A 19,600-nucleotide genomic window follows, 5' to 3' on the forward strand; every position below is an offset into this window, starting at 1 on the left:
GATAGACTAGCCATGAATGAAGAAAAAGGTGAGAAAGGAAATTTTGTGTGTGAAGAACGAAGAATGAGAGGAGGGGTAGAATAATGACGGCTGCAATATCTTATATCTTATATAAAAAGAGAATAGGGGGTTTGGCTATTTTAGCGCGGCCTATACCCTTTGAATGTAACAATATTTACGGTCAACTCCACTTTCTTATCATTTTCTGTTTTTTCGCACCGCCTGAAACTTCGTCTTCATCTTTCCCTCGATTTTTATTCATCTTTTATCCAGAAATTTCTCTATCATTCTTGTCTTTTCCATCCTCCATTCTCCACATCTTCATGTTTTTTCTTATCTTATATTATATGCAAAAACAAAACTGATTTTAATTGAATTGAGGTGACAATAATAGGGATTTTGACTTTGTTAGTTCTTTCAAATTAATATATACTGCTTTCGTGTTTGTTCGGTCGGAATCGTATATTGAATTGCCTATGTCGTGCAACTCTTTATCCTCGAGGAAACCAGTTTACAGTACTGCCTCAATTTCATCTCAATGTCGATAATTCAGTTTGGACTCATGATCGCCTACCACTGTTAGTGAATGCAGCAATTCTGGGCGATTGTTTGGACCGTTCTATAATGAAGGTAAATGAATATGCTCATCTTCTTTTAATAAGATTTTAATACCATATTCGTCTTTTGTCTTGTGTACCTGAGCATGAAAATTGCACACCAAGTGTTTGATTAATTATCAGAGAGAAATGATAGTGCTATCTTACTACTATGCATTGTCCAATTTTTGTGTTCAGGTATATTACTACGTTCATGTTAAACCTCCTTTCGTCCAATTTTTTTCCTTGTCGAATTTTAGCTTTGATCTCAATTCACGGAGCATTTGCTGAAGCAGTTTTCCGTATATTTTGTTCGTTGGCGAGTCTTGTTTGAGTCTAACTTTGCTAGCTATAAAATTTTAACGGTAATCATAGTTGGGTTACCCAACTGCAATCGCAGCACATTTTGTTTGCGTGTATTTTTATAGGATACATAGATGAAATCCTTTAACATAATCGTCTTTGTATTGTGCTCCTTAAAGTGATTTTTTTCTTATAGTGAGCACCAAATGTTTGATTAATTGTCAAAATGAAGTGACAGTGAGACTCACTGACTATGTTGTGTCGAAGTTTTTCCATTGTGCAATACCTCTTTGTCATCCAGTTCTTTACATTTTCAGTCATTTGTGAGGAGTATTTTAATCGTACGTAAAGAATCGGGTGAGACAAGGTAGTATTATTTTAGGCAGGGGTTGAGCCTAATAACTTAAGTTATTTGCGGAAAAACCTTTTTTGTAGTTCAAATACGAATGATTTTGAGTAAGATTTCAATTAAATGAAGTTTGAAAACATAGAAATTCACTAAGAGATTTGTTCATAAGCTTCAGCAGGGGATTAATGGTGATGATCAACAATGATATTTTTCTTGATAGGACGAAGTTGTGCTTAATCTTAGCTGAAATTATTTTGGCTTTAGTAGTTGTTTCTGCCAATACATATTTTCTAGATGACTCGATTTTGTCCATTACCATAAAACCAATCAATTTCATGGATGCCTCCTCTCTACCTGTGGAAGCTAGCATGTGTGATCGCCTGATCGGGTCATCGTTATCTCTTGATAATTTTGCTTTTTGCTGTGTGTATATGCTAAGATTTTGTAGAGATACTACATGTTTGTTACTGCCCATAACTTTGGGATTTAGCATTGATTTTAGATTAGGAATATACTACGGAGAGGGATTTTAGATTCAGTGTGCTTGTATTCCTTGAACACATCTATATTTACGGTCAAGCCCCTCTTGTGCATTACTTGGTTTCACCCACAAAATAATTTGATGCTGTTATCCTATTTATTCATTCATTCAGTCTTTCATCCGCGGTCAATGGAAGCGGAGATATTTTTCTTAGCTTCTCGTACATTCGTCATTTTGCAATTTTACACTTAAATTCAATTTTCAGATGTGAGCCAAAGTTTCAGGTTTTGCTGCGTTTTTATCCGTGGAAAGCATTTATTGCAGCTGATTGTTTGCTTTGCTTTTCAAAGGTTTGTTTTTCTTTAACTCAAGTTATATTTCTTATTTTATTGACGAAACCTCGAATCACATGATTTTCTTTGATATTACACATGAAATTACAAGTACCATTTACTCCTAGGTTAATTACCGAATTTTTTTTGTTGCCTCATTTCTCTAATTTTGTACAACTGTTGTAACTTTTGATATCCTAACTTACGGCAAGTGTAGCTATTATATTCAGATAATGTACTAATTACGCTGACACGTAAGGAGAAGATTGTGAAGACGATTGAGGGTTTTTAGTGAGAGAAAGAGGGAGAGATGAAGAGACGAAATGAAAAACGGCAGTAATGAGAGGAGAACAAGTGAAGTTTCTAGAGAGATTTTTAGGGTTTTCAAAAATTGGGTAAGGAAGATATAGAGACGGTTGTTGGATAAATATCCAATATTTGGAGGGAGTTTTGGACTGACCCAGAAATATGGAGGGAGTTTTGGATTGCTCCAAAAATATGGAGGGAGTTTTGGGTTGATCCAAAAAAAGGGAGGGAGTGTTATGTTTTTGGGTGAAAAAATTAAGATTAGGGGAATGGTTTAGGTTTGTTAAGGTGGGTTTATTGTGTTAAGGGAAATAGATTAGGCCCATAATGAAATGGCAACATTTGTAAATAAGAAAAGGTCACAAGGACTAAATGGTCAAAAATATGGTTAAATAAGGAAAGTTGAGAAATGGGGCAAACACTAAAACTTTGTCATTAAGAGGAAATGGGGCAAAGATAGTAATTTGGAGGGAGTAGTAAATAAAACCAGATAAACTCTTTTTGCTACAATTTGCAACTTATGTTGCGTTTTTATTTTACTTGGTTAATGTTTTGTTGGAGGATGTCTTTACTTATTGTCATTGTCCAGTATTTTTTTTGCGATAAGTTATCTACAGTAAGAGGACGGTAGTGGCACTAGAGTTGAGGTCTGCTGTAGAAGAGGAGTGGGTACCTTTGGTTCATCATACACCAACCACAAAGAATAGTGTACCTTTGTTTTAGCAATAATAGAAAATTCCCTAAATTTATCTTAAGAGGATCCTTTCTCCCGCTGTTATTTAGAATTTGATGCGGAGTTTTCAATTTTCTTCAATAACGTTTAATTTTTGCAATTCAGGCGTTCAATTTCTGCAATTTTCCACACAAATGTTGGGCGTATGTGTGTGAATGAAGTGTTGTCATCATACTGATGGACAGAAATGCTGCTACAATATACCAAGTAATTCCCTGAATTAGATATGTTAATCTATTTTTTCACTATTTTTTTTCCTTCTTGACGGAAGGTTTAACGGATAATCGCAATAACTAATATTTCATTACTGCTCCCTCCGTCCCTGTCAATAATTTACATTTGCTCTATTTTCGTACTGACATTATTTGATCCTGGTTTACACTTTAGCCCATATGAAAATTTTATTGTTTTTTTGCTAGTGTTTATATGCCGTCCTATTGAACATAAGTTTTGGTATGGATAGATGCTTTTATAATTGTTGCGTAGATTATTTCGTTATCTTCGACAGCCTGAGTTTTCAGTGGCTATTGTTCCGCGGCATCTAAGTTGCCCCATTTACTTAATTTTTCCGATTTTATCTCTCTTCTTACCGTCGTCAGGTCAAAGCTTGGCCTTATATTTTATAAAAGTAGTACGAGTTGTATTTTTGACATATACGCTCATATAGCCGCAGCTGTGTCGCTTATGATTTTGGGTCAAAATGCATCTTAAAACATTTTTTGTCATAAATACGTATTCTAATACAGTTAGCTCATAGAGCATTTATTCCATGATTGCTGCTAAAAATTGCTTGGTAGAAGATATGATATTGTGACTGCTAATGTTGAATCGCGGAGAAAAACACAAGTGCAAATTTAAGGGAAGCGTGAAGCTTATGTGTACAAGTTGGAAGACTCTTAGTTTTAAAGAAAAGATGTCCTATGAGAGCAAAGTCGAAATCCCTCACCAGTATCACTGCGTGCAAAATCATAAGATGGGAGTAAGAAGTCATACTAAATGAACATGAAGTTGTTTTTGTGATATGTTGCTTGTTGTTAACAAATCATTGTAATTGAACTCCAAACTTAATAATATTGTGCTTATCTATTTTATTGTGATTGGTTGGCCACTTAAAATCTTTTGCCTATATTTGATGAGAGGTTAGGGTCTTCTCTTGGCAAAGGGAGATCGTGCTTGAACGAAATTGCCAATAGTTAATGTCTACACATCATTTGGCTCTCAGGGTGTAGGTTGCCCGTGTTTGTGGGTATATCTGTATTGGAAAGGGGACGGAAAGGTGATGTACTTCGAGGAAATGGATGAAAAATTGAGTGAGTTTTTTCTTCCAAATTTCTTCGCAAGGATTTTGATTATGCTTTGATACTAGATTCGTCATTAAGGCCATTCAGTCCATTTTCTGATCAAAGACAATTATTTTTGTTCACGTTTATTTAATCGACATAAATTTAGCTGTTTTATGCAAGCAATTAAAGGGTTAAGGGTGTAAGAGCTCTCGATACAACTTCTGCAGAAAAGCTACACCTACATGACCGCAATTTTTTTTCTTTACCAAGCTAATGACTAAAATGAACAAACGTAATCTAGAATCACAAACTTCAGTCGATAAATTGATGTGAATCATCGATTTAATCACCTACATGTCCTCAATTTTTTTTCTTCTGCCTCCTACTAAACCTCCATTCAACCGTCGCTACCTCTGCCATCACTCAACCACTTGAACCGCCCCTAATTATAACCCTTACTACCCCAATATTTATCAACCTTAATTTAATTTACATTTATTTAAATTTAAACAGAAAAATTAAAATGGATTCCATGAAGTTAGAATAATTAGCTGATCGATATGAGAGTGAAAATCCGTAAATGAGTAACTTGATGAAGATTGGATTAATTTTGAAAGGGAGAGGAAAAGAGATATTTTGTTTTAAGAGAAAGGGCAAGGTATGAAAAACTTGTGGCAAAAAGTATATGAAAGAGGAATTTTCGTCCATGAAAGATCAACTACGAAAATCAAATGTTTATACGAAAATCAAATATTTGACGCCGCGTGCGTTGCACGCGGCCTTCCGACTAGTACTCCGACAATGTAAATGGGTTGAAGAGTTTTTAGGTCTTCTAATGTAGAGTGTTACGCAGTTGAGCTGGAAAAGAAGTAACCTATGCTTGACACGTGTAGAGGAATATATATACTTCGTAGTAGTTATTCTTTTATACTCCCTCCTATTCTAGATAAACCTCCCTATTTATGGGGGGCACTAGAATTAAGGAGAAGGATTAAAATAAGGTAAAGTATTGTAGTGAGGTTTGGTAATTGGAGAGAGGGAAGGTATTGTGGGGTATTATTGTGGGTGAGGTGATTAAAATAAGTATTGGTGTGGGGTAAGTTGATTAAAATAAGTATTGTTGTTGGGTGAGGTGGGGTATTGTTGTGGGATAAGGTGATTAAAATAAGTATAAAACTTTACTAAATAAGGAAATAGGGAAGGTATTGTAAATAGAAGAAAAAGGAAAGAGGGAAGTTTATGTAGAATAGGAGGGAGTATGTTATATATAGATATATAGATTTAAATATAGCACAAAGAACTAATTTATTTCTGATTTGAAGGCAGGTCACAACTCACGGGTGATGGGTCAGACAAAAACACTAAGACTCTGTTTGGCAATGCATTTCAGGTATCTTATTTGGTCAAAGTAGTTTATTTGGCCAAAATTTCAGGTACTTTATTTTTTTGTACGCGTTTGACAAGTAGCTTATTTAACCAAATAAGGTTCCTGAAATTAAAGTCTACCTATAGTAGCATTTGAGATTTCAGGTAGCTGATTTGCTTTTATATTCCTTTTTTACCCCTTAAATCTATACTATTAAATAAATATCATATCCTTTTATGTTATTTCACCAAAATCAGTTACTTTTTCAGTTAGTTTACCAAACATTTTTTTTATATAATCAGTTACCTTGTCAGCTCGTAATTTTCAGCTACCTTATCAGTTACCTTTTTAGGTTTCAGTTAGCTTTTCAATTTTCAGTTATCTTTTCAGGTTTCAGCTATCTTTTCAGTTAATTTTACTAAACAGAGCCTAAATTAGTCGGTCCATTCAGATTACATGTCAAGAATTACGGGTTCATGATATCTTAAAAAAAGGATCGATCATAACGGATCAATTTTTCACAAGTCTAAACACATACATCAATATATTTTACATGGTTATATTTTGCATTTGTGGATATTGTTAGTAAAAAAAGTTATTAACAATATTTCTCTTTATTATGTCATAGAAATCTTATTGTATACTCCGATACATTAATAAAAGTCAAACTACCAAAATTTTAAATATGACGTAATATAAAACTTAAATCATATTTTAATTTATAACAACCATGTTTATAATGGCATCCCATGCAATTTATATGAGAATAAAACTAGTAATATAGCAAATAAAATACCACTATACCAATAATTAAATTGTTATATGAAACTTAAACTTGTTTAGTCTATTGAAACCGCTGCTTACTATTGCTAATTATTTAGTTTTTTTTTTCAATAGAATAGAAGGTTAGATGATCACGAGGTGTTAGATAGCCTTAGCACTAACCAATACTTTGTTAGGTGATCAAAATATTGTATTATTTTTGCAATTAAATTGTTCTAAGTAGAAATAACTTTTTTTTTTAGAGAAAAGAACAATTCATTAATAGAACGTCATACGGCAGTTACAAAGAATAATTATAATCGAAAACAATTCTAATGGAAACCAAAGAAAAATAATTTTCTTATAAACTAGGGATCTCAAAACAAAGATTCGACAATTTGGCTCGCCCTATTATCGCTATCTTCATGTAGCTTTTGAGGGGATCCTTCGTTTGATTTATGAGATAAAATTTACCTCTGACAGGTTCTTTAGATCGTTGACAAATCACTTTTACCCTTTGAAATAACACGCTGCAAACCATTAACGAACTACTCTTGACCATATTACTGATGAAACTAACCCCATGAATAAATGGAAAAACCCCGAAATAAGGGACGGAAAAACGATTCTCACCAAAAGGGAGACTTTTATTGAATAAAAGATAGATATGCATACTATTGATTGAAATTTGAAACAATTTTGGGGCTTACCATCGATCGATTGATGATCGATGGGAGCCCCCTCTATAATATGATGGAGGCTAGGTTTTTTTTTAGAGAGAGTTTTTTGAGAGAGAGTAGAGTTTTCACTTTTTGCTTATTGTATATCTAAGTAGAAATAACTTAATTAATAATCCAAATGTTAGCCTTAATTAACCTACTAAATATGTTAATTTTAACCACTATTAAACCCCCCCAAGTTTAAGTCACTAGGCACTCACTCACTCTAAACCTCTAATCACTCCATTTCTATTAAACACTAATTTTATCAATCATTATTCACAAAATGGATTCAAAGAAACAATTTGGAGGATCTTCTTCACAAAATTTAGGTAATCACATCTAATTAGTCATATCATCTTAAACGTCATTTGTTTATTTTTCGTCATGTTCGTCAAAAAAATTACGAAAAATAACATGATTAGCCTTAATTAATTTGATGTTATTAGTGATCACAAACAAAAATACAATTGACTGGGCCTCTTCATATAGTACCCTAGACATATAATTCGTCAATATATTGTTGAAATACATTGAAGCCAAGCCCAATTACTTTATCTTTGTTAGCCCAAAACTTGTAATTTAGTTTATTTTTGTTATAGGCTTTCTGTTATTGCTTTTAAATTACATTATCCTAGCCTATTACTTTTTTTTTTCCATCTTGTCTATATAAGTTGAGAGCACGTACCTACTCTATGATATAACATAAAATCACATGCATATTGATAATTATAGTCTTTTTATTAGGATATTAAAACTTTGATTGCAAATCTTCGCTAATAATTGAAACCGATTATTTAATAGTATATATACTAGTACTATTTGATTACTAATGGTCTTTAATTAATGGGAAGTGCTAGGCGACACCGGGTGTTACCGAGTTTCGGTAACACCCTAAAAAAATAGTAAAAAAATAAAAATTAAAAAGTAGTTTTCGTTTTTGAGCCAATATCGTAGGGATAAAACCGTAATTCACAATCTATTAAAAAAATAAAATATAAAAGATACTAAATTAAACTAACTATAACAAATATTATACTGCAATACATATCATAACAAATACATACATATCTTCATCAAATCAAATCATACGTTTATCAATTAACAAAGAGAGAAATTATATTGTCAGCGAAACGCCAAATACCTTACGGAAATTTTCTCCACGGAATTTATGATTATTAAGGTATGTTCAATTAGATAATTAATTATTACTCCGTAAATTGGAAAAGATGAATTTCATATCCAAATTTTATATTTTATATTGTCAATGAAACGCCATACACATCCTGTATTTCATATCCAAATTTTAATTAAAATAATTTTTTTTAAAAAAAAAATTACAACTAAATGTGTTAACAAATCTCGAATATCCGACTACCCACTACCTCAAATATGACTCAAATGCCATTGTAGCGAGGTGGTTATATGATACTTTTTGAATAATTAATTATTACTCTGTAAGTTAGAAAAGATGAATCATGGCTAGTCAAATGTTACACAAAAGATGAATCATGGCAGAAATCTTTTGATTTTTTTTAATTTATTATTTATTATTTTTTAATTAATTAATCTTAAGTTCCTAAATTACCCTTTAACATTAATTAGTTTGAAATTTGAATTTTGATGGAGGGAAAGCAAGATACATAAGTAAGTTACAATAATCAGGGGCGTCTTGAAATAAATGGAGGCCTGGTGCGCCGCAAAAAAATGAGGCCCCAAATATGAAGTACAAGTGTACTATACTTTAATATTTGTATCGAATTTCATCAATAAAGCTTATAAATTCGTTGTTCAAAACCGGAGGCCCGGTTCCTCAGCCCGTGGTTGCACGGGGTCTTAAACGCCCCTGACAATAATACCCTGGATGTCGCTCAATTTGAGTAACACCCGGTGTCACTATCTCATTTTCCTTAATTTTATGAGACAGTTATATTTTAGCATGATTCGTAAGTTTGAACTTACCACTTGTCCATTTAGTAGGTGCGGGTTTGAAGCCGTTCCCGTTGGATAAATGCAACCGGTGCAAAAATCCGATAGCACCAAACCGTGACATATATATGTACATGTATGTTCTCTTTTCTTTTTCATCCTTCATTATTATTACTTATTATTTTGTTGTTTTAACAATCTTTGAAATAAAATGCGCAAAAATGCGAAATATTGTGTTGTACGTATGCAGAGATAATCCGTACTGCACTGAGAGATGCAGACAAGAGCAAATAAATGAGGAAGAACTCAAGTCGAAGGCAAAAAAACCGGCATCCCTAAATTCAGCTACTACCAATCAGTGGCGTAGCTAGTATAGTAGCATGGGGTAGCACATGCTACCCCACTTTCAAAAAAAAAAAAGAGAATATTTTTTGTATGCTACCCCTTTTAAATAAAATATAACACAAATAAGGCAACTAGGCAAGCCAACTGACCTTCAATCTTCCTTTATTCTCTCAAATATTTTATCTTTCCTAATATTATACTAATTTATAAAAAAAAAAGCATTGCTTTTTACGCACAACTGCACAAGCAGACAAGCAGTCAAGCACAAGTGCACAACCCCCAAATTATGCTTGTACGCCCCAAGCCCCCAATTCATCCATCTATCTTAATTCTTACCCTTGTACGCCCCAATTCTGCAATTCATCCATCTATCTTTCTTTTCTTTCATTTGAGGTATGTATAAATCTTCTTTTTTTATTTAGTTTTGTGGGTTTTGATTGTTGGGTTATTGTCAAATTCTCAGTTTTTCGTTTAAGTTTGAATCTTTGTATGAAATGTGCTAAAATGATCTGGGTTTTGTATAATTGTATGGTTTTTGAATTTTTTTTTTTGGGGTTTTGATTTGCAGATTTCGTGTGAAGTTTTTATCTTTGTATGAATTTTGATGATTTTAACTTGGTTATTTAGAATTACAGGATTATATGTCTTTGTTTTAATACTTGTTTTTTGTTGAGCATTCTGTATTTTGTTGAGCATTCTGTATTTTGTTGAGCATTCTGTATTGAGCATCAAGTTCTTAGCTTTTCATGAATTTCGGTTCAACCTTCCATGATTTTATGATTTGGGTATGTTTGTTGGGGACTTATCGAATTTCGCAGGTTTTGTAGATATCTTTAATGGAAATTTGTTGCATTTTAATTAACTAGAGCGTTTTCGTGTCTTTATGAGATGAATTTGCTTGTTTTGGTATTTGATGATCTGGGTTGTCTTCAGTTTCTGTTACTCTGTAACTCTGTTAGGGAAGAGCTTTTTCGGCGATGACATACATAAAGAATAAACTTCGCAATAGTATGGGAGATGAATTGTTGAATGATTATTTAGTTACTTTTATAGAAAAGGATATATTTTGTAATCTTACCGACGATGAAATTATAAATCATTATCAAAATATGAGAACTCGTCGGCTAAGATTAGAGTAGCTTTTTCGCATCAAATTTGTATTTTGTAATCTTATGGCTAAAATTATTGTCGGATGAAATATATTTTTTGTCATATATTTGCAATGCATATTTTTCGCTACCCCATATTTGAAATTCTGGCTCCGCCCCTGCTACCAATCCTGGAGGGAAATCAAAGAAAATTTTCGAATTTTAATTTAAATTTTCAATCTTTAAGGAGTGAGATATCTAGTTAACATGAAAATCTGCGTATTATGATAAGCTTTGCTTTTGCTATTTGATTACTTAATTTTTTTTTTTGTTTACGGTGTGTCGGTGGTCGACTTGAATACCAAATTGTCTATGCAATAGTTATTTGGTTAACAAGTCTTGCATTTCACTTTTGTCTAAAAAAAAAAAAAACAACAAGTCTTGCATTTTCAATATCGCATGTTCACCATAATGAGAGTAATGTGATAAATAATAGGAATATTTATAATAGTTGAGCGTCAACCATCACCTTAAGGTTTTGATTGAGTTGGTTCATCTATCATGGTATCAGAGCCAGTGTGACCGAAGGTCACGGGTTTAAATCCTGGCAACCTCAAAACTTCTCAAAAACTCGAAGTGGAAACCCAGCACACGGTACGGGGGAGCCGGTGCACAACTAACCACTCTTCAAGCCCGACGGGCATTTGAGTGAGGAAGCGTAATAGGAATATTTATAATAGTTGGGCCCCAACCATCACCTTAAGATTTTGATTGAGTTGATTCATCTATCAATAAGCATGCATAAGTCTATGAGCTAGGATAGTTAGAATATATAACTACCCGAAATAAAGGGACTTTGTTAGAAGTTGTTAGAAGGTTGTTATAACCAACCAATTGTAACTCCTATATATACATATTGTAAGTTTGATAAAATTTGTATTCAATTAGGTTAATTACAATGGGTATGATACATCGTTTATATAAAAAATACATGAGCATAAGATCCTAATTAAGAGGAAGCAGTTTCCTAAAGTTAGCCTAAGAATAAGGTAAGTAGATAAAATCTTTGACTAAATATTAACAGAATAATTGAGAGCAATTATTCTCCAATATCCCCCGCAAGACGGACGGTCGGGACGAGAGACCGGTCTTAGACATAAGCATATCAAAGCGTGGTCGTGGTAAAGCTTTTGTCAGCGCGCCAGCTAGTTGGTCATCATTGGCGACGGGAACGACACGCATAACACCTGATTGTACTCGTTCTCTAATAAAATGGTAATCGAGGGCAACATGTTTCATTCTAGAGTGAAAAACCGGATTGGCACTGAGGTTGGTTGCACCCAGATTGTCGCAATAGACCACATGAGTCGAGGGGAGTACAATGTGGAGCTTCATAAGAAGATGACCAAGCCAAGTGAGTTTAGCGATGGCATTGACAATTGAACGATATTCAGCTTCCGTAGAGGAGCGAGACACAGTGCGATGTTTCTTGGAGCTCCATGAGATAGGCGTGTGACCAAGGTAGACGATGTAAGCACCTGTAGAGGTAGCATCGTTGGGATTATCACCCCAGGCAGAATCAAAGAAGGCATGTAAGCTCAGAGGAGTATCTCGTCTAATGATAATGTCGTGGGCAGGAGTACCAGCTAGGTAGCGAAGAAGTCTTTTCAAGGCAGCCCAGTGAAGAATAGTCGGTTGATGCATAAATTGGAATAGTTTACTTACAGCAAAACCGATGTCAGGTCGAGTTAGAGACAAGTACTTTAGACTACCCACAAGAGCACGAAATTCAGTAGGGTCATCAAATAAGGGACTGTCTCCAATACTCAATTTGACCGAGGAGTCCATAGGAGTAGAGCACGGCTTAGCATCATCCATATTTGCACGGGTAAGAAGATCAGTTGTGTATTTATGTTAAGTAAGAAATAATCCTTTAGGACACGGCTAAACTTCAACCCCAAGAAAGTAGGCAAGAGGACCGAGATCTTTAAGTGAGAACCGGCGAGCAAGGGCCTGAATGAAGAAGGTAACACGAGATGAGCAAGCACCTGTAACAATGATATCATCGACATAAACAAGAACAAATAAATCATGTGTGTCATTAAGAATAAAAAGCGATGTGTCGGATATCGAATTGTGAAAACCCGATTGCAACAGATAAGAGCGGAGCTCATTGTACCAAGCCCTTGGAGCTCGTTTGAGTCCATAGATGGCTTTCTTGAGACGACAAACATGAGAAGGGTTGTTGGGGTCGATGAACCCAGGTGGTTGAGCCATGTAAACGGTGTCAGTGAGGGTGCCTTGGAGGAAGGCATCATTGATATCTAATTGGCGAAGCGGCTAGTTCTTGGTAACGACAAGACTAAGCAATAATAGGACTGTGGCAGGTTTAATGACAGGACTGAAGGTTTCATTATAGTCTAAACTGGGTCTTTGGTGGAAGTTTTTCGCAACAAGACGGGCCTTGTGCTTGTGGATCGTTCCATCAGGGTTGTATTTGGTGCGAAACACCCATTTACAACCGACAACATTCTGATCAGGTGAATGAGGCACAAGTTCCCTGGTGTGATTTTTTTGAAGGGCGTTAAATTGGTCTTCCATGGCAGTACGCCAGGTTGGGAGAGAAAGAGCTTGTTTCGTTGTTTTGGGCTCGGTGGAAATTAATTGGGCAGATAAATTGAGTTTGTGAATGGGTTTAAAAATATTATGAGACGCTCGAGTAGCATGGGTGTGTGTCGGTGGTGGTTGCGGGTTCAGGACAGGTGTGGCAGTGGGGGAGGTGGTGTGGGTCGAATTTGTAGTGGGTTGGCGACGGGTATAGACTTTAGTGATGGTGGTATGGGTATGAGGCGTTGCGGGGTCAGGAATGATAGGGTCAGTAGTGGTGGTAAGGGATGTTGGTGTGCGTGGGGAGGTAGGGTCAGTAGTGGTAGGGGATGCTGGTGTGGTAGAAGGTGGTTGTGGAGGCGAGATAAGCGGGATTGTCATCTCACACCAGAAGGAAGAGGTAGGGAGCTGTGAAGGCGTGGGGTGAGAGGCAAAGGGGTAGTTCGTTTAGACAAAACGAACGTGACGAGATACGTAAATACGATTGGTAGTGGGGTCTAGGCACAGGTAGGCATGTTGCGTAGGAGAGTAGCCAACAAAGACATAAGCTACGGAGCGTGGATCGAGTTTGTGGTGAGTGTATGGCCGAAGCCATGGGTAACATAAGCTGCCAAAGTTGTAGAGATTATGGTACTTGGGTGGGGTTTGAAAAAGGCGAGAATAAGGGGAATGATGCCCAAGAGTTGAGGTGGGCATACGATTGATAAGATATACTGCTGTTTAGAAGGCAACGGTCCAATATTGAATGGGCATGGACGCATGAGACAGGAGAGTAAGACCGGTATCTACTATGTGGCGATGACGTCGTTCCGCAAAACCATTATGTTCAGGTGTATGAGGGGGTGAGGTGAGGTGCTGAACTCCGGCGGAGGCTAGGTCGGGTTTTAATTTTTCGAACTCGCCTCCATTGTCGGAGTAAAGAGTTAGAAGGGGACGGGAAAAATGTTTTTCTACAAAAGCTTTGAAGTTGAGAAAGGTTTTATGGGTATCCGACTTTTTCTTAAGGGAAAATAGCCACGTAAATTTTGTGTAATGGTCGACAAAAATTACGTAGTACTTGTAATCATCAAAGGAATAGACAGGTGAGGTCCATAAATCGCTAAATACAACTTCAAGTGGAAAACTGGTAGTAAGCGAAGAAACAGTAAAGGGAAGCTTATGATTTTTATAAATAGAGCAAGCATTGCAGTTTGTATTATTGTTGGACGAATTGTGCTTAAAATTTAAACATGAAATAATCTGACTAAAAACAGCCGAGTGAGGATGGCCAAAACGATGGTGGAGGTCTGCTTGTTGGACTGTTGTGGGGTGTGCTTGTGGAGACGACGGAGGAGGCCAATAGTAGACACCGTTCTTGACGGGACCAGTGAAGAGAGGAACACCGGAGTCACATGCCTTCACAATAAAGGAAGAGGAATTAAAATCAATGATAACATTATTGCCTTTGCAAAATTGTGATACGGAAATAATATTTTTATGCATAGACGGAACATGTAAGACATTAGTTAATTTAAAGGAAGAAGTGGAAGAATAGGGAAGAGTTGTGGAACCAGAATTCGAGATAGGGAGACCCGAGCCATCACCGATGACGATCTTATCAGTACCATCATAGGGCGAATTAAGGGAGAGATTGGCTAAGTCAGTTGTGACATGGTGAGATGCACCACTGCCTAGGAGCCATGGGGAAGGAACGAGCTGAGATGTAAGGGTGGTTGGGTGGGCTTGTGGCGTGGCTGGTGGAGGAGTTTGGGCAGCGGATGTTTGGGCAGCAGGAGTGCGGGGATAAGGGGGTACACGGATATCGGGGTAGAGGAATTTGAATATGGGGCAGTAAGACAAGGTGTGGCCTTGAACATGACACCATTGACACTTACCACGGAACGGGTTTTTGGGATTTTGGTTGGGTGTAGACGGGATTTGGTTGGAGGCAGGGGTACGAAAAGTAAAGGTATTAAGAGCAGCGGAGTTGCGGGTGTAAGTTGGGTGGGCCATGGGAGTAAAGGTGGAGGATTGAGCGGTTTCAGTTTGTTGTAGCACGAGTTCTTGACGGATTATTTTTTCGTGGAAATCAGGGAAGGTAATGGGTGTGTATCGGGCATTGACGGCGTCAATGACCAATTGGTAGGTTGAGGGTAAGCCATCGATTATGTGGTCAGTAATGTCCTCTTGGGAGAGAACTTCACCGAGTAGGACAAGGTCGTCAACAATGGTTTTAATTTTATTCATGTAATCAGTGATGGAGAGGGTTCCTTTTGTGGTATGTTTGAGTTTGTGACGGAGTTGCTTTATGTGGCCTCGAGATGGACGCGCATAAGACGATGCGAGAGCATCCCAGGCTTGTTGGGTGGTGTGGTCACGGTTGAGGAGAGGACTGACAGAGGCTGTGAGTGTGCTTGCCACGGCACCAAATAAGAGCCTTTTTTACCGGAACCATGTACTGTAAGCCGGGTTGGGAACCGAGGGTTTGTCTTTTTCAGTGAGGATTTTAGGAGGGGGTGCACTGCCATCGATAAATGAAGATAGTCCATATCCTTGAAGAAGAGTTTCAAGTTGAAGACTCCATTGACGATAATTGGAACCATCAAATTTGGCGATGGAGTGCACATTGAGGAGCACAAGCGGTTTGCTTGGCTCGGCTTCGTTGGGAATGGTAGAGCCTGACATTAGGCGTAAGGAAAAAGGAAGAAAGTAGGTTTGGATCGGAGAGACCTTTCTCCTGATACCATGTAAGTTTGATAAAATTTGTATTCAATTAGGTTAATTACAATGGGTATGATACATCGTTTATATAGAAAATACATGAGCATAAGATCCTAATTAAGAGGAAGTAGTTTCCTAAAGTTAGCCTAAGAATAAGGTAAGTAGATAAAATCTTTGACTAAATATTAACAGAATAATTGAGAGCAATTATTCTCCAATACATATGATATACAATGTATTCAACACAAGTTTATGAAATACAAATTCCGTTTACAATGATGATTATTCTCTCTCTATAATTCATCTTATTCTTCCTTCTACAATTCTCTCTAATTCATCAATGGTGAATTAGTTTTATATGGTATTTTTCGCATAGGTTTTTTTTTTCGATCTTACACTTCCGCCATTATAATCAAGCTTTAATCTCTGTTATAAATTATTTCTTCTTTACAAAATACATGAGAATTCAGAAAATACATCTCTCTATTCTCCCTTTGATGATCCATTATTCCTCTCTCAAACTGATCAACCAAGTTTGTTTTTGTCTTCATTCTTTTTCGATGGCACCAGCTTTCTTCCATGGCAACGAGAAGTTGTTGCTGCTCTGTTATCCAAGAACAAGAGTGGTTTTCTTTCTGGGGAATGCACCTGTCCTGCTTCATCTGATCGCAAGTATAATCAACAGATTAGATGTGATGTTCTGGTTAAGATATGGATTCTTAATTCTATGGTTCCTCTCCTTCGTGACAATCTGCAGTTTGCTACATCATCAAGAGCCTTGTGGATTGACATTATTGAGCGTTATGGTCAGCTTAACATTCTTGAAGTATACGAGTAGAAGAAGGATCTTGGAAAGATCTCTCAAGAAAATATGTCTCTTTTTGAGTATTATAGGAAACTCAAGAATGTCTGGGAAAGTTTCGATCACATGGACCCCATTCCATCTTGCACCTGTGGAGCCATGAATCAGTGTTCCTGTCAACTGTTTAAACGACTGGTTGAAAGGGAAACACAGGCTAAGCTCTTACAGTTATTGATACATGCAATTTATATAGACCTTTTAGCCTTTTATTGCACGCATTTCTATGCCATTTGTATCGCTTTGTATTGCAAAATGCCCCGAATTGGCTACTTTGGTTGGTTTTGTCTTAATTGCAGAAATGGACCTAAAAGTAGTGGAATCATGCCTTAGTCGTCCCACTTTGCATGCATTTTAAGGAGACAGAGATTTAGAGCAGAAGACGTACCTCGGGAAGCGTGAAGGGGGGGTCTTAGTGATAGACTTATCGCGTACCTATGAAAAGATAATTTCCCTAGATACAAATTAATGTAGTAATAGGGGTCGAACACAAGGAAACGGGAATTACGTCGTGAATTGCTATGGGTAGATTTTTATTAAGGTCGACTTCGATTTGGGTTTGGTTTGTTTGGTTGATGATTAATAAAAATTATGATGGAAATTATATAATAAAAGAGAGTTTAAAGGGCTCGGGTCACTCATGCAAAGGTAAACATATGAACATGGTAAATTCGGTACTAATAATTTTGTCAATTGTTTAGGCTTAGAGATACCCACCTTACGACATTAGTATCAACCATAGACCGGGTCCTAGAGAAACTCTTGTCCATGACTAGGTCGTCCTACCACACATGCTTAGTCTAATTCAATTCCGCGCCTCTCGACTTTAGAACGAATGAACAAACTTAATCTACGATTACGACCGATAACCAAAGATTAAACGTAACAATACAAACATGTGATGGAAACAATTGAACAATATTATTATCAACCTATTTAAACATGTTATATATTTGACTTTGCATGGCTCCCCTAGCCTTTAGACTAGGAAATTTAGCTACTCATACTAAAATGTAAATTGCAAACTAAATTATAAGAAATGCTAAACATGGTTGTATGATTTATATGGATTAGATGATATAACATGTAAAAGGAATAATGCTAATGTAAAATGAAGTACTTAATTATAAACTATGTGGTAACTAAATTAGTAATGTGAAATTGCAAACTTAGAATTAGAAATACCTTAATGGAAGAGAACTTATATGGAAGAACAAATAACAATAACCAAATGCTTGAATATCAAATGCTTGAACAATAGTTGGTAGTACAAATGTTGAAAGATTAACTAATGGAATGCTTAACAACTTGTAAATTAAAATGAGAAAACTAATGAGAGAAAATATAATGCTTGAGGCTATTGTAAGTAAACTTAGACGTGAAAATGAGAGATGCCCTAAACCTTGGAATACCTCTCCTATTTATAGGAGAGATGAAAGAAACGTAAGCTTTCATGATGAATGCAGCCCCGATCGGGGTTGGGTGGCCCCGATCGGGGTCGTGTGTTTCTCTACCGTTTCCATTAAATCCCATCTTAATTAGCAAGAGTATCCTATGTGGGTGATTAATTAGCGATTAATCACCCGGTTTAAGACCTCATCTCTTGGCATCCTAGGTAGCTTGGAATCCTATTCTTTCCTCTTTGATTTGGACTTGAACATTTGGGCTTGACTTTAATTGTTGACTTCTCTTGCATTTTTATTTTGATCCAACATTTTCCTCATGCAAACCCATGCAACTTGAAGTACAAAGTCCATGCAACATCCAATTCTTAGTCCATTTGGTCTTCTTTCCACTTAGCTTGCAATTTCTAGCATCCTTGTAGTATTTTAGCTCCAAAAAGCTTGTTTCCTACAAAATATGTCAAAACTTCCAAAACAACTAGAAATGTAATTATGTAAATATTAGCTATAAAACACTTAAGATAAGTGCTAAAGACATGTAAAATCAAGCTAATATAGGGGGTTAAAATGTATAAAATATGCACTTATCAAACTCCCCCAAGCTAAATCCTTACTTGTCCTCAAGCAAGAGACCAAATCTCATAAATTGCAATATCCTAAACAAGTCAAGCATAATGATTTAAAAACCCGAAACAACATGGGCAAGGAATAAAGCAAGACATGGATGAGATTTCCACGACGGCGTAGCATAGAAAATTTTGAATGAACCTTTAAGCTCTTGCATGATCTTTTGACTTATGGACTCTCACGGGGCACTCAAACGCTTTTGTATGTGAAAGGACAATTTTGTGAATGAACACTCAACTATCCTCAACTTATAACAATGTGCCCGCAATCTAATATGGTAAACATGTCAAAACTAGCAAGCAAAGACAATCAAATGTAAGCATGATAAAGAAGCCAAATGGGTAGAAAGAAGGCAAATAAACATGGGTAAGAAGGGGGAACAAAAGAGTTATGGTAATGTGGAGCTAAGTTAAGCTAGCAACTACCAAAATGCAAGGATGCTCAATCCCAAATCTAACCCAATTTTGCAATTCAAACCATAAGAAAATTCTCTAAAGTAAAATGAATAATGCTTGAGAATTTCTCACATATTTTCTTCTTCTTCTCTTTTTAATGCATACTTCTTTTTTTTCTTTCATGCTTTTTCTCATTCATTCATTTTTTCCTTTCTTCATTTTTTCATTTTTTTTTCTCATTCTCATTTTTTTTCTTTTCCATTTTTTTTCTTTTTGAGCATTAAGACGAAGCTCACATGACTTCAAACAATAAAACATATCCCAATGAGCACCCAAACACTTTTCAACTAAGCTACTAGCTCAACAAGGGTAGGCAATTTCAATGATGTAGCTAGGGATAAATTTTGTGAAGGGGTA

The 19,600-nt window shown here is 36.1% G+C and overlaps 1 protein-coding gene and 1 long non-coding RNA gene across 2 annotated transcripts in view; both read left to right on the top strand.

Moving 5' to 3' along the window:
* The first annotated feature begins 7,457 nt into the window (after positions 1 to 7,457).
* On the top strand, positions 7,458 to 9,516 carry LOC141621924 (uncharacterized). Its single transcript, XR_012532782.1, has 3 exons — positions 7,458 to 7,562; positions 9,211 to 9,295; positions 9,410 to 9,516. It is a non-coding gene; the product is annotated as an uncharacterized LOC141621924 (long non-coding RNA).
* A 5-nt stretch (positions 9,517 to 9,521) lies between these two features.
* LOC141621923 (uncharacterized) overlaps positions 9,522 to 19,600 on the top strand; it is a 35,198-nt gene continuing 25,119 nt past the window's right edge. The window contains exon 1 of the mRNA XM_074438051.1: positions 9,522 to 9,897. The gene's annotated coding sequence lies outside the window, so the exon portion shown is untranslated. The remainder of the gene's footprint in view (positions 9,898 to 19,600) is intronic.

Source organism: Silene latifolia, chromosome X (assembly GCF_048544455.1).
Source record: "Silene latifolia isolate original U9 population chromosome X, ASM4854445v1, whole genome shotgun sequence".
NCBI classification, from domain to species: domain Eukaryota; kingdom Viridiplantae; phylum Streptophyta; class Magnoliopsida; order Caryophyllales; family Caryophyllaceae; genus Silene; species Silene latifolia.